This window comes from Bactrocera latifrons, unplaced genomic scaffold (assembly GCF_001853355.1).
Source record: "Bactrocera latifrons isolate USDA-ARS-PBARC rearing strain unplaced genomic scaffold, ASM185335v1 scaffold_121, whole genome shotgun sequence".
Taxonomy (NCBI): Eukaryota; Metazoa; Arthropoda; class Insecta; order Diptera; family Tephritidae; genus Bactrocera; species Bactrocera latifrons.
In genome coordinates, this window is record NW_017534642.1 from 48,910 (window position 1) to 62,219 (window position 13,310).

General features: G+C 42.2%; 2 protein-coding genes across 5 annotated transcripts in view; one reads left to right on the forward strand and one right to left on the reverse strand.

Moving 5' to 3' along the window:
* LOC108978398 (interference hedgehog) overlaps nucleotides 1-13,310 on the reverse strand; it is a 79,954-nt gene that overhangs the window by 44,018 nt on the left and 22,626 nt on the right. For all 4 annotated transcript variants that reach the window (XM_018948652.1, XM_018948653.1, XM_018948654.1 and 1 more), the window contains exon 3: nucleotides 2,201-2,242. The gene's annotated coding sequence lies outside the window, so the exon portion shown is untranslated. The remainder of the gene's footprint in view (nucleotides 1-2,200; nucleotides 2,243-13,310) is intronic.
* The window catches only part of LOC108978401 (probable 4-coumarate--CoA ligase 3), a 145,132-nt gene continuing 133,018 nt past the window's right edge, over nucleotides 1,197-13,310 (forward strand). Inside the window, exon 1 of the mRNA XM_018948664.1 lies at nucleotides 1,197-1,480. The gene's annotated coding sequence lies outside the window, so the exon portion shown is untranslated. The remainder of the gene's footprint in view (nucleotides 1,481-13,310) is intronic.

Here is a 13,310-nt window from a genome sequence, read left to right on the forward strand (position 1 = left end):
TAAAGCCATCACGTTTAAAGTGTGACTAAACGCTTTCGACTGCCTTTCTCCGAGACGTTAACATAACGCCAGCTAATTTTCTTCCTTACTTTTACAAAATTATTTTCTTGCCACAAGCGCGTCACTTTCAAACTCAGGTGCCTGTCATTTTTTGCAAATTTGTCTCGACTTTATTTTCGAAAACCAACTCTTTATGGCGAGTTTCGCATTTAAATTCATGCAACTCTGCGCCTTCGCCTACAGCACACCATTCCATGGGCGAGAGTGGCCTTCTAAGTATTTTAAAAGTACATATAAACATCTGTACGTGTGTGTGCGTGCGTTTGGCAGCTGACGGCCCTTAAATGGCGGCAGCAGCCATGGCATGCCACCAAATTGACGAACAGCTGGATGGCTGGCTGACAACACCTTCCGCCGCCAACGCCAACAGCGGCAACCGACCGCCTTTGCCATTTACATACAGTCCCACATATATACCAGGGTCTACGTTTTTTCTTCTATTTGCCGCCTATGGCGCACTAAAATGCACAATGCGTGGACTCAGTGCTCCACATATTTTCTCGTTTTCGTTCAGCATTTTCTATTTTTGATTTTCGTCTTATGATTTCTATATTTTAGGCCGCCTGCAAGCTGCAAATATTGTTTCTCAGCATTGCGGCGTTTTTCTAGTGCTTTTAGCAATTTAATGCAACCCACTTTTGGTCGCTAAAAATACAAGAAACCAAAGTAAATAAATAATAAATATGTGTGTGTATATATCTGTGCGCATTTGGTCCATTAATATGAGCGACAAAGCTATTTGAGGCTCTTTATTGAGAAGCGGTCGTTATGAAAATAATTGATTTCCGCAAGTAGCGAATTTTGGAAATATTTTCGTAATGGGTGTTGAAGTAAATATGAATAGCGATCAGAAATATGTGCTGGCAACTGTAAATGCTATAAGTAACAGCGCTTTTGTCTGCTCAAGCTTCAAGTACCTATTAACCGACAAATAATACTGAAAACTGTATAAGATGGCTGAGAATTGCAGACAAATACACGTAAGCTGAACGAAATTGTACAAGACAGCACTTTTAATCTAAACTTTAATTGTATTAATTATTTTTAGCACAATTTTCTTATATTCCGCTCTTTCAAATATTTATTTTTATTTACCTTCAGTGGCCCCGGATAATGCATAGATCAGTGTTCCATAAAATCTCAAAGTTCTCATAATAATTTCGAAAAGTGCATATTATTTGTGTTTTGTAAGTTTTAGTTTTTCGTTTTGCAATTTCGATATTGTGAGGTTTCGCGTGTGTTTTCAAAATATAGTGCGTAAAAAAGTGTTCGTCCCCGCGTATTGGCTTGAGCTATGTTTTAGTCGGCTTCCTCTAATAGTATGTGATAAAAAATGAATTTCAAGTAATAAGAGAAGTATGGAAAGAATACATGGATTCATGGCATCCCTATTTGGATTTAATAATGACGCAGAATTGAGGTGAGTTTTTTTTTTTTTCAAAAATCTCATTACCTGTACTTATTATGTTATTCTTTATGAAATTTAATATTATTAGTCCTTAAAATGTTAGACTGAACCAACATACCAATCTTTTCAGGCGCTTTGGCATTCAGCAAACGTTCTCCTAAACTGAATAGGTGGTGAAAGCTAAATTGCCCGAAAAATGTTTAGGGTTTATGAAGTGCTAGTGTGGTTTCTTTAAATATATAAGCTCTAGCGTAATTAAGTTAACAGCTCACTAAAACCTAACTTAGTATGATCAAAACACTGGTTTACTGTCTCTCTCTCTCTCACACTTTCTTCCGCTCTGTCACTTTTCACCGTTGGTATATTCTATTGAACTTTAATGAATAGCTGAATAGTTACTAAATTTTAAGTATGATCAAAACAAAAACTTAAGACGTCTATCCAAACATACTTAGTAGTCACACGGCTAGTAGAGTGAAGTCTGCTGCTAGGTAGGTTAAAGTCACAGCACCCTGTTCCAGACGCATCCCTAGATTACATTATAATTTTATTGCTTCTATCTATTAAGGAATTATCATACTAAACCCACTTAAAACTCCTTCAAGTTGTCATCGTACTGAGTTTTACTCCATTTTTGATACATAGTCATTGCAACTGCTACAGTTAACTCCAGTTATTTCTCTCCGCTTTGTCAAAAAATGTAGGTCAATTAATTTTGTTGACTCCACTCACCTTTTGGCTAAGATTAACAACCGGCTGTTCGAATCGTACGATCTGCAAATTAAAAAGAGAAGAAAATGGTTAGGCGAAAATTCACAATAAATTGGTGGCATTTGATATTTATGAAAAAATATCAAAAAAAATTTAAAATTTGCTGTTATTGCAACGAACACGAACTAATACCCCTTGCTCGCCATTCGCCCTCCGTCCGTCCTGCCCTCCGCCCATTAAAATGCGACTTGCTGGTGTCTTTGGTTCTGTCGGACGCGGACCGGACGCTGCGCTCGGCCATCGGACGCTTTCACAAGTCCAACACATGCCACAAATTTCGAAATGCGATCGCAATCGCACCAGAAACTATGCTGGCATCCAAACACAAATTAAGTGGATGTAAACGGAAAGCGAACATAAAAGTAATAACACGACCAGCAACAACAACAATGACAACGGCCAGCTATTACTTAGCAACAAGCACTAACTGAAGCGCATTTGCACTGGCTGCGCGCCGCGGCAATGCAATGCAAATTAAATTGCACTTTTCCGAAAAGGAATGCCGACAGCGGCGGCTACAAGAACAACAGCGGCGAAGCCACACGAAATAAGGCGAACTGCACCAAATCGAAACACATTGATTGGCCAAACAGAAATTCAAATTGAAATCGGCAAATGAAATTGGTAATAGCGACGCTGACGACGCAGCCAGCAGCCAGCAGCACGAGCAGCGGTGCCGTGCGCATTCATTTTCCGCAGTAGACACAAATTGTGGTTGGTTGTTGGCATGTGGCAAGTTGCTGCGGGAATTATGAGGCCATTGTCTGCCATATTTGGTTGCTGCACCGCATGATCGTCACAATTGTAGCCGCCAAAGCCACCGAAGCTATGTATGTGGGAAGTTGGTGTGTCAGCGACGTTTTTTCCTTCACTCTTATTTATGAGCAAATCTGTTGCGCCGAACATGCTGAATGCGCCGAAAAATGCTTTGAAATTCGAGCGACACTTTTCAATTGGTTTAGGCCACACAATTGCCGGTGGGCAGGGGGCAGCACATATTTTGGCGCGGTAATTGCCCATCAGTGTGCTAGAATGTGTATGTAGAGAGCTCATTTGTGGCATGCCGCAAGTGCGCATGCGTGCCGCCGGCCACAGCCACTGCAAACTACTGCATAATTAGTCCGAAATTGTTCAAATGTAGCAAATGCCGTAATTATAAGTGACGTGAGAGCTCGCCAAAAATAAACTTGAGCGCTGATTTTGGCGAAGCATACCTTATGGAGCTGGCTTTCAATTGAGGTGTACAAATAGTTGATTACACAGTTTATATAAGTATGTTTCTCATACAATAGCTGCCAAAGCCGGTGCGCTTGGAAAACGCTAAGCATAACAACACACTGGGTCAAATAAAGCCAGGCCACTCAAACACGTTCTTCAATAACTCAACCCCTACACTCTAAAGCCGGCAATCACTTGGCGTTTCCTCCACATGTGGCACGACCCGCTTGTTTTAGAATCTTAGACTCCGGTCTTTAGCCGCGAGAAGCTCATTTCCTCTCGCTACAAGCCGTCCCTTATATCAGCAGTTTTTATTCTCCTCGATCTAACAGTTACGCGTTGCGTGTTCAACTGATTGCAGTTCTTCACACCTTTACTACGTCTAACTGTCACTTCATGCGGCACTAAATTCCGTCGAACAAAAGCACTAAACAAAAATCGAGCGAGAAAAAACTACGGAATAACAGCATTGCAACGAATTTGTTGCACATAGTAGAAAATCGTTAACGAACATTCCGAGCAGTTCGAAAAGACTAGAGACACGCGTGCAGCTTGTGTGGCATTGAATTGCTTGAAAATTACCGTTACTTCATTTGTATACTTGTGTTCGGCAGTGGCAAGGTGGTGGAAAGCTTGTGCTGCACGCAACTATGTATATGTCACGCCTGCAGCACTCCTTCTCCACGCTGCTGCAAGGCCACGCCGGTGGTCCGCCGTGATTAACTCATCTGTCGTTTGATTTTTATTGTGGCAACGCAATCACAAATTGAAGCTGCACATCGTTGTCGTTGAGGTGACAGAAGACATTTTTATGGTCACCAAAAAGCAATTACTCGTATGCAGAGAGACGGTGGAAATAGAGAAGGAGTGTGCACAGCGTCGCAGATGTTGCATATTGAGTCATTTGAGGTGTGAAAAATGTTGCACTGTGTGGAATGTGTATACTTTTTTGGAGGAATGGACCCAAATTATGTTTGCTGCAACAACATGCTGGCTTTCTCTGCCTTGCTGGAACTTAGTGCGATATTCTCACTGCCGACCTTAGTGGCGAGAAACCATGTCTTTATTGTTTACAGGGATTTTCGGGAAAGTAAAAGGACTGACTTTCTTCGACAACGACTGGATTCGGTAGAGGGCGTTCCTAGTTAACGAACGAGCGCCTAGTCAGGCATCGCCCACCATGAATTTGTTCCTTCTGGACAACGCCCTTCGGGTCAAGAAAGGCAAGCATTTTGAGACGTAAGACGTCAGAAGGGATCCAGCATGTGCCTCGGCTCTCAAGACTATTCCGGAGAATGCCTTCCGTGACGCCTTCAATGCTCGGAAATCGCGCTGGCCCTGCACCGACGCAGAAGGAGCGAATTTCGGAAGTTTTTAAAGAATTGTAACAATTGGTTCAATAAATTTTTTTCAATCGACTCAGTTCTACTACTTTCCGGACAAACCCTGTATTTAGCTTTAAACTAAAAACATGTTATAAACTTAATAACTCTTAAATAATTTGAATAATCTTTTATTCAAACTAGTCACTTGGTCACTTTCTTTAATTCCCAGCCTTTCGTCGGCACTTCAGACTTCTTCCACTTCAGTTGTCTTGAGTTCCGCTCAATGCCCGCGTCTCAGCGCTCATTAACGCTGCCACTGCTTCTTCTTTCTGCCACCACACACTTCAGCCACGAAGTCGTTTTGCCGCGCTTACTTGTCACATGCTGTGCTGGAAGCGCATGTGTAGCCATTGCCGCCGCTGTTGGTCAAAATTGACCATTAAATTAAGTTGTCCGCAATATTAATGAACTCGAAAAGTGCTCGCTTCCCACTTACAGTTAATTACGGCAAATCGCAGTTTTCCACCGCGCTGGCAAACATAAAACTTTGTTTATGCAACATTGCTGTAAGTGCCTGGACAGCGGCCGGCTGTGCTCCCAGCTTTGCAGCAAGCTAATAATTGACGGTAATTCACAACAAACCACACACATACATCGACGTTGGCGTTGAAATATCATAACGTTTGGTTACACTGTGGTGTTGCTGCTGCAAATTGCATGCCACAAAGTGCTCACTGCAGTCGCATTTCGCGTTCGCTAAGCGCTACTGCCGCGCCGGTCTGTGCAACACCGTCATTTCGTTTAAATGGCGTGAATTTATTAATTTGGCTATTTAATGTGCGCACTGAGCATTGCTATGCACAACCCCTACAACAACAAAGAGTGACATTCGTTGCATAATTTATGTTAATTAATTAAATGACGACAGCTCGCGCGGCGCGCCAGCTAAAAGCGGCGTGAAGCCTTGCAATTGCAAGGTGAGCTCGCGGGCTCTTGCCACTAATTCTAATGTCGTTGTTGTTGTGATAATTGGCTGCGTTGTTTGTGGTACTTTGCGCCTAATGTGTATCGCTGCTTTATTATTGCTATTAAGCATTTTGTTTTTGTGTTGATTGACCGCAGCAAACGCCAAATTACGAAGCTCGCAATCAATTGCTGAAAGCCGCGCAGCCGCTTCGCCACAAGCGCGTGCAATATGCACACAAATCAGCGCCGTCGCGATCGCTCACTATCACTGTTATTACACATGCAATACAGCGTTGATTACAACAATGATTAACCCAGCGTGGCGCGTACATGAATGCGAACACGTCGCCGCGGTTTGGCTTGGCAACTCGGCTCTCACAGGCGTTTTTCGTTATGGTGCATAGGGGTAGTGTGGTGGTGCGCGGCAGGCACAGCTAGGAGTAGTGAAGCGCACGCGTTGTCAACTCATTGCGAGTTTTTATCTATGTACGAGTATGTTGCCAAGCATACTCTTCAGCCAGGCAGTTGGTGTTGGACGCGTGTTGCATGCAAGTTGATGGAATTATTATAGCGCACAGATAGTAGAGTAATTACAAATAGTTTCACACTCTCTACACCTTAATTTACTGCTCATTGCTAGTTTACCGGCTTTTGTACACCCTTCAGTACTTAGTTATAATTTTCCTAACATTCGCATACTATTACTGCTATTACTATCTTATTTTTAAGCGAGCCTTATATCAACTTTATTTATTAACTAATTTCGAGAAATGTGAGTCCTTATATGCGAGCCAAGTCGCATATAGCTTCCTCGCCCATTTATCTATCTACTAATACATAGCATACAGTTCGTGGAAAAGGGGTGCGCACGTAGTGGGTAATAAATATTTTTCGTATGACGTAACTTTCATGGAAAAAGAAAACTTTCCTAGAAGGGCTGGCACAATTTATGGCATCTAAAGGAATTTACACACACACATACATACTAAAAATATTAGAAGAGTAGTCTCCCTTCTCAAAATACTCACTGCCATTCTACACGTTGGGTATTGCTGTTAGATGCTTATTGGCGAAGGCTTCTACTTAGAGAAGCTGGCTATATGAGGGGCCCTGAACAGAGATGCACTAGCATTCTAGACTCTTTCCATTGAATTCCACACACTCTAGATCACTACGTCGAAGAGACCACAGACCACATAGATATCTCAGAGGAAATTGTAGAGTGGAGTCTTCTGTCGGCAGCTCTCCAGACTACCTGACCACCGTAGCATCTTTCAAGTGGAGGTGGCGGAATGAGAAGCATTGAAACCCCTTAAAACAAATGCAAGCTTCTCAAACTTAGTACACACTAAGTGCTGCCGCGAAATCATAAGCATGCTTTGCTCTAAATTTGTATCTTAAACGGGCCAGCCAAAGGAACCGCCAAAAGAGAAAATCAAAATATTCTGCCGAGTTACTGGGGTGAAGTGCCACACAAGCGGCGCTAACCTCAGCTTGCACTCTAGAGCAACAAACACAAGCCGCGGCACACAAAGGTCACTAGACCACCAAACTCAAAGACTGCAACAATGCCGGTTAAGAGAAACTATGTGGTAAGAGCAAAAAGGCGCCGGGAAACTACAAAAGTGCAACAAACGGCAACTGTGGGCTCAGCATGCCAGCGCTTCTAGGTGTTTGTGTGTTGTTACGCATGCGGCACAAACGGTGGTTGCCGCGCGTTTGGCTTTGTGCGCATTGTTTCACTTTGCTTTACCGCTATTTGCAACCGAAGTATGCGCGCCTAACAGTTGGTACGCGAAACATAATTGTTGCACCATTTTGTGTTGTTGTGAATTTGACTTGATTGCGGCATGCAACCTTAACTAACTAACTTGCGTCACTGCCTAACTAACTGATTGCGGTTGTGGTTGCAAATGCCTGCGTTTGTGCAACATTCTCTGGGATTTATTGTTATTGCTTGTGCTGCCTAGACTTGTGGTGGYGGTGGCATTGCTGGGCGTACGCTGTAACGCTCTAATGATGCGCATGATTTGTGCAACACACGTCGGCACTAACATTTGCTCGCTTAACCGTTCAAGCAAGATAACTGCAGCAAGAAGCTCTATAGGTTTGCCACAATTATGCTTATGATTCAAATTCGTTGAGTTGCCGAGGTGGTGGTACGTTGCAGTGCAGCCACAAAGGGCAGGGTACAAAACCAGTAGATCTCTAAGCCATTAAGCGGTGTGGTGACAAGCACGCAATCGACCGGAAATGAGATTTTGCCGATCGATTTTGTGGAAACTCTAATAACCATAAGAGCTCCGAAGCCATCACGAAATCAACGACTATTTCACATGAATGAAGCAGCTAAACCGAACAATACGGTTTATGAATGACACGTTGAAGTCGCTTCCGAGAATTTTCAGAATTTGTAATCTTTCCTCTTTACATCGTACTCCACTTATTTCGAATCACTAGTTCGATGCTTAGATATGACAACTCTTTTAACCCTCTATTGCACAAGCCGTCAGGAAAATTAATGGAAGCTCAATTTCTGATGAGGGTTTCATAGAACGCTTGATTTTATAGTACGTAAAGTGCTTTTAAATACAAAATGAACGTGTTTCCCCTTTTAGTGTCTTCATATACTTATCGAACGCATAAAACGTGGCGCAAACAGAGTGGCTAGATGAAATTTACAGTATGACTAATTGCCAAACTTCTGTTGTTATAATTGTACTTGGAAATGATCGCTAAAGGGTTAAGGTTTTGAGTTTTTATTCACGTTCACGTGCATTAGGTGTTTGAAGCGCAGTAGCTACGTGCCGGTTACCACTTGTTGACAGGAAATCTCGCTCTACTATTAACACGAAGTGCGCGAAGGCGGCAATTGTGAAATAAAAAAATATTAGATGAAGAAATAAAATAGCGAGAATAACAAAAGAAAGACGTGAAGCAAGTAAATCCTATGATATCCAACACAACCACTTATTAAGAACTGAAGTACAAAGAAATTGAAATAGACGGAGACGGAGACGGAGAACCGTTGAGACGACAATTATACCGCTCAAATATGAAAAGAACTCCAAAGAAGAATCAAAAACAACAAAACCAATAAAAGAAAAAAAAAACTGATTCGTAAAGTAAGAAAATACGAAATGCTGCGAACACTTCGAAGAGCAAACCGGACCACAAAAACCCCGTCGAAAAAAATTGTAAAGAATGTGCTGCACAATTGCCTAGAATACAAACAAAGCAGTCGATAAACCAACAGAACACAAAATGAAAATATTTATATCATCTAAAGCCGTGAAAGGTGAAGAAGGGGAGCAAACCGGAGGAAAGCGACGCGTTTAATGCAACGCTGTGCGGACGGATGCGACTGCCTGCCGATACACTTGGCGACCGAGGCTCGAGTATTTTATCGCTGCACAAAGGTAATAAAATTGTGCAACTACACGAACGAACAACTGCAAACATGCTGCGTGTGGAAGTGGAAGCGCGCATGCACCAAAATGAAAAGCTGCAGTCGCGGCTCGCAGGTAGGCGTAGCGCAGCGTATCAATGACCGCATCTCAGGCGGTGTCGGTGGTGGCGGCGGCGGCGACGATTGCATGGAACCCACGTAACTGGATGCAAACAAAAACAATGACAGTCAAAATTCTTAATACTGTGGGGGCCTATCAGCCGGAATGGCATAAAAGTAAGTAGAATATTGCTGCATGAAACGAAACGGACGCAACCAAAGAGTTGAGGCACAAACGCGACACTGAACGAGTGATTATAGCCCTATAGCTTTTCGGCTTACGTGTGTTGCGGCGGTCAGTGCGTGGGCTGTTGGACGAGCAGGGTGAATGCGCGCTGGAATGCAGTCAAGAGTTTCTTACTGCTATAAGCTGTGTGTGCCTTTAGACTAGACTTTGTCTTACCGGAGTTTCCGCTGAGTCGAATTTGTAGTGTTTTCTCAACCTTACCCTTAAAATTTGTTCTAAATTATTTGAAATCGTAATGTAGACTTCGAAACTTACTACGAAAACTCTCAGAGACACGATTAAATTCACCCTCTAATACCTTCCATCGTAAAGCGTCACAGAAACGACTCAATTTCACCTACCAAATACTTACGCCCACAAAATGGAAAAATTATTGCTCCGTTTTCAAGTAAAAATGTATGCGCCGGACCCTCAATTCGTTTTGACAGCGACGCAAGTTGCCAATTGTACGCTGACACATTTATTCAAGCGCTTCGGCATCGTAAATTTCGGTCGTTGACAGCCGACGTGTTGCCATAAAAGAGAAACAGCTTGCAAGCATGCGCTGAGCGGCATGTAACGCTTTTAGCGGTAAAGATTTACACACTTGTTAGTTGCAATCTTAGGGGAGGGGGCACAAATGAGTGGGTGCACAAGAAGCGAAAAGACTTTTAACTGAGCATGTCTAGGCCACGAATCGCTGCGTTTGTTTGATGCTTTCTTCGCGCTGCTCGCTTTCAAGTGAGCTCGAAAACAATCATAAAACAATGTCAGACAAATTTGTACAAGGCAAATAATACCGCTATTTGCTCAATGATAAGCTCAACTGTAGAGCCGGCAAAAATGTCTGTGTGCACATTTTGTAGATAAAAAGTACAATATTTGATCTGTTTTATATACACATAAGAAGACAAGCGAGCTGGTGGAAGCCAACGCCCTTTCTAGAGAGTCATTAAAGACGTGTAAACATAAAAAAGTTATACAAAAAATTCTCACGCGTCTTAAAACACAGAGTCTGTTTTAGGTTATGCCGCAGCATGGCAGTAAAGTGGTGGCCCGCATAGTCAACGCGTCAATAACTGCCAATTTGCTTTGTCATGATCGTCATTTGCCCCGCTCATTTATTGGCGATTTGCAGCACCAAATTTGTGCGAAGTTTTTAGCTAAATCGGTGAATTGCCAACAAAGTTATGCCAACTGCGCTGTGAGCAATTTGGGGCAAAGGAAACATATAATTTGCGCACGAAACCCGAAAATATTTTGAAGCAGACAGGAAACGAATAAATCCCTTAATAGCATGACGAAAACAGCTGCCGACTACCAACCGCCAACTGCTGCATGCAACATATCAAGAAGATGGCAAGATTTTTGGTCGACGTCTACACGTCGTGCCTAAGAAGCTTAAAAGCGAAATGAAACATGCGTGTATAATGAGCATGCTCTTTATAACAGTCTTTGTGGACAATCAAAATTTTGCCGACAATTTATTGCCATTTGGTTAGAGTAGGTATTGGCATGCAGCTGATCTAACTCTTTCTTGAATTGATAAAAATTCCATGCGCATGCGCAAAGAGTGGTGGCATTGTTGCCGTGCACACGGCCGAGGCAAAGCAAATACTCAAATAAAAGGTAAGGTAAAAGGGAAGGCTATGTGCTGTGACATAAATGTCAAGCGAGTCATAAGTTGGCGAATTTTATGCTTCAGTTGTGACTTTTGAGCAGTTCCGTGGATTTATATTGTGGCTGTGTATTTTAATTTGCAAGTGAATACATTGCTATGGGACATAATTTTATAAGAAAAGATGAATAGATTCTCATTCAGCAACTTATTCAGCACACCAAAGAGCGATTTGAAAAGGTAAAAATATAGATCCGAAATAATTTGCTGAATTCAGCTTCATCTAAGCCAATTCAGCTAAAGATTTCTCAAAAGGATATGACATAAGTTAGGTTTATTCATTAAAGATAAGCAAATTCTGCTATTATTTCGCGCATAAGAAGGGTAATATATAAGGTTGTCATCTGTACGTTTCCCCGAAACTTTAATTCAATTTAATATATATTTCTCAGCAAACGAGAAAATGTCAGCCGTAATCACTTAACCGTTTAGGAGAAAATAACGTACCATATTTCTTCTTACCACTTCTGTAGCAACCTACACAAACCTTCATTTTATCTTTAATTTTGCTTTCTCAGCTCTTATGTACAGTTATTTTGTCTGATTTCATACTAAAGTCTTCCTTAATTGATCTTATCATTCCATTAAGAATTTAAATTACTGCCAAGCCACTCCAATTTCATTTTATTAGTTCCAATTTAAATGAAAATAACACATTTATTACAGTGCGCCTCAATTCAGCTTCATACCTTTGAGCTCGGCCAACAAGTGTTGCGGCTTTTCGGCGCGACATGCCGATCGCTGGCGTCTGCCACATTGACGCCGCACTCAAATGGTGGCGATACAAAACGAGTGATAAGCGTGAAAGGGAGTTGAAGCTTAAGCGCAACATAGCTGGATGTGCTCTTTCGTGTTTGCGCAGCGGCATTGAGCATACTAATGAGCTGGAGGCGACGCTTACAACCCAAAAGGTTAGTAACAACCGCGGCACCAAACTTAGCTTGAAACAACAAACAATATGATTGCTGACTAGTCGAAGTTGTTGTACACTGGCTTTCCAAGAAACATACTCCCAACTAAATTCCATATATTGCAGCAGTGGGTGGGTAAGGTCGTCATGCCTACTTGCCACATGTGTATATTGCGTACTCCATGTCAGCAGTCTCATGTCGGTGCCGTATACTCTGCTTCGGCTGACAAAATTGACATTTCCGCTGTTTGTGGTTGTTGGTGACAGCTGACAAGCAACATTACACCTTCATAAATATATAGAAGTAAAAGACTTGACTTTCAACCGGAATACTTTACTTGCTACAGCCACAATTAATTCCACAAATTGACAAAAAAGAATACATAAGCTTTTTATAAAAGCTATTCTTGCGCTGCCTAGCTGGCGACCACTCCCCAATGTGTCGTACGTTCTCAAATGTCACACATGCGCGTGGCCCATGGTTACTGTTGCCTCGCCCTCTCACTTCCAAACATATGTCTTTTCATCAAACTCTTGTTAGATTTACTGGCGCTTGTTTCGGAAATTGTAAATTATGTGCCTTAACCGTAAATGGCGATCACCGGCGATCCCCAGCACTGATCGGTGCTGCTGTTTGTGGCTTTTGTCAAGCGGCACCTTACCCGCAGACCACAAAAATCTCACTCCACACAGACAACTTCGACAAAATGCTTGATCACTGATGCCGTTAAACGATCAAATTAAGCAAAAACGATCAAAAAACGATCGATTAGACAGGCATTTTGACCTCAGACTTACGTCTAGCGTAGTGTAGTATAGCGCTGCATGGCGTTGGCTGTTTCGGTCGCTATTTAACCATTTTTATTTGCTTTTAATTAATTGTTGTAGCACATATTGCGCAACAACGCGTGAAATTCATGGATTCATGCCAGACTCTGGCTTCCTAGGTTCGTACTATACGCTCGGTAATTGAACAGCTTAATTGGGTTCACTTTTATCAGGCTTTTTGGTTGTTTGAATACTTTACAGCGATAGACTTAATTGGGAAAGGGTTGTACATCAAAATCGAGGAGTGAATCTAAAAGGAGACTGTAAAATCCAGTAAATGTCTTACAGAATACTCAATTTGCTGGACGTCTCAACAATGAATGTTTCCCACTCAAATTCGTTCTTCCATCAAGTTAGCTAATTCAGCGCATTCCAACAGATGTTAACAAGTGCCAATCATGTCAGCGGCGCC